The sequence below is a fragment of the Camellia sinensis genome, chromosome 8 (genome assembly GCF_055761805.1).
Source record: "Camellia sinensis isolate YWXY chromosome 8, ASM5576180v1, whole genome shotgun sequence".
Classification (NCBI taxonomy): domain Eukaryota; kingdom Viridiplantae; phylum Streptophyta; class Magnoliopsida; order Ericales; family Theaceae; genus Camellia; species Camellia sinensis.
In genome coordinates this window covers 10,753,110-10,755,606 of record NC_138968.1, presented here as the reverse complement: position 1 = coordinate 10,755,606, position 2,497 = coordinate 10,753,110, and the positions used below count along the sequence as shown (strand labels likewise).

General features: G+C 32.8%; 1 long non-coding RNA gene across 1 annotated transcript; it reads left to right on the top strand.

The window, feature by feature from the left end:
* Positions 1 to 349: 349 nt before the first annotated feature.
* On the top strand, positions 350 to 2,267 carry LOC114299073 (uncharacterized). The gene is made up of 3 exons (XR_003642201.2): positions 350 to 449; positions 1,479 to 1,520; positions 1,976 to 2,267. It is a non-coding gene; the product is annotated as an uncharacterized LOC114299073 (long non-coding RNA).
* Positions 2,268 to 2,497: the final 230 nt, after the last annotated feature.

Genomic DNA, 2,497 nt, shown 5'->3' with positions numbered 1-2,497 from the left:
TTATCATTTTTCCTGTCTCTTGTGACGTGCTTTCCTTCGCCGAAAGCCTGTGCCGTAGCTTACCTTGTTCAGGGTGATGGAGGCTCTGTTCCGGCGGGGGGTGCTGTCGTAATAAATGCTGTGATGGGATGCATTAATGGTGATGTGTTGTGATAATAACTCTGCAGATCTTTGTCTGCTGATGTGGCCCGTGTCCCACCTGCCATGTGCCCAAATGCCATTGGCCCTTCATGTCTAGATGGCCTCCAGCTGTCCTGGGCTTTGCCAACCGGGTTATGCCATTGGTCCCAAGCGATGGGTTTGGGGTGGTTTACTGTGGGCCGTATGCCTTGTGGGCCTATCCATGTCAAGTTCAATTCTTTAGAACTTGCTGGAAATATTGAAGAAAAACTAAGGAAGTTAGGAGAAGTGAAGAAGTTGTCAAGAATACACCAAATTGAAAATTAAAGGTAAGGATTTCAAGCTTGAATTTTGTAGAATCCTTGTATTACACTTGAATTAAAGATGAGTTTGGGTTCAATTTTTTATAATTTGGAAGAAATTAGAAAACAAAGATGAAGAAATTAAGGTAGGTTCATGGTTGTGGAAATTTATTATTTTGGGTTTGATGATGTAGTTTTGTATGACATTAAGCCTCATTGTTACATGCATGGGCAAATTCTACAAGTTTAGTTTGAATTTGGATTTGATACGAGGAAAATTAATAAAAATCTAAATGAGAGCAATTCAAGATTTTAATTATGGTTTGAGCTTAATAATGTAAAATTGGTTGGATTTTGATAAATGTTTCATACATGCAAATGATTTTCTAAGAAGTTTATAACTTTAATTTCATGTTTTGAAGGAAAATGGAAAAGAGCTTGAAGTCAATTTTATGTCATTAAAAAGGAAATAAAGAATTGGAGCTATGTTCAAGAAGTTATATTAGAAATTAATTATTTTGGGTTTAATTTGGAATGCTATTGTTAAATAAAGCTCCATAAATTACATGCAACAAAGATTTATTGAATACTGATCATGGCTCATAATTATTTTCATGTTTTGATGAAATTTTGCATGAGTTTTGAATATGAAATTGGGTTTTAAAAGCTTAATTTATGTTTTAGAATTTATGAGTTTGAAATTGGGTTTGATATAAAGAAAATGAATTAAATCTAAAATTGGACAAATTAAGAAATAAATTATAATTTGAATTTGACAATCAAGAATTAGTTTGATCTTAAATTGAATTTCATATATGTAGATATTTTTCTAAGAGCATTATAGCTTTAATAAGAAGAAAAGTTTTGAATAATTATATTCATGAAGTTATAGCTTTAATCTTGACAAATTGAGGAGGTTTTTGCATTAAGATTTGGGAATTAAATAACGAATAAAAATAACCGAACGAACAAGTACCGAATGAACTAAATAAGATTAAGAACCGACTGAATGAATTGAACATGTTTTGAGATATTGTGCTTGATGTGTTTGTGTAGGTTAGACGCCACACTATGATCACGTGTTTCAAGGAGCCAGCTGTGAGTAATACTGTTGTAAAAATATGTTCAAACGTATTTATTTTCTGATTGATAAATTATATTGTTTCCTGAAATGATACATTTTTATCGATTGAATGATGATCCTAATTTCTAAATTGTATTCGTGGCATCCATAGCATATTGTTATTGTTATTGATATAGAGACCTCTGTCAGTTTCAATTCTTGGAACTATTGTCTATTGTTTAATGACCATCAATTGATTGTTCGGTCTTTAAGACCTATTGTATTGCTACTATTGGATATACCATGTATGGCCTCTATAAATATGATTGATTGAAGTGAACGATTGAACGATTGATTAACAAAAAGATATTGATTGAAAATGTTCTATTAATAATTTATTGCTTCAAATGCTGTAAGGACATCATTCAGAACTCTTTTACAAAGTTGTTATTTACTGGGCTCTATCTCATTATTTTATATTTATATGTAGGTGATCAAGTTCAAAAGCGAACTTAGCGGCGTCAACCTAAACTCTGCTTTGTTAAGCCAACTTATATGCCTCACTTTGAGGTTCCCACTGAGACAAGCTTCAAGGTTTTATGGGTGGTTTAGAGTTCACCCTTTTGTTTTGAACGTTACTGAGACTAGTTCTGAATGTTTTCATATCTGAAGTTAAGACTGATTTTGTTAATGCGCTTTAATCCCTAATTATGTTGTATTTTTGTACATAAGCTTGATGCTTGGACTGATCTGTATATACATATATGAAAGTTGTTTTGTTACATATTAGTCCTCACAGCTTATTGGATGATATATTTTATTATTTACAAGCTTCCGCCAGTCCCTATTATTGTATTACTAATAAGCAGGCCTTTGGTAATCTCGAATTACCGGCCGGTCATGACACTAAACCTATAGGGGCAGATTTGGGTCGTGACACACATGGTTCATATTCTTACCAATTTTGGATAGTCCTCTCACTAGCTCTTTGTTGGCAATCTTAGTTAGGTCT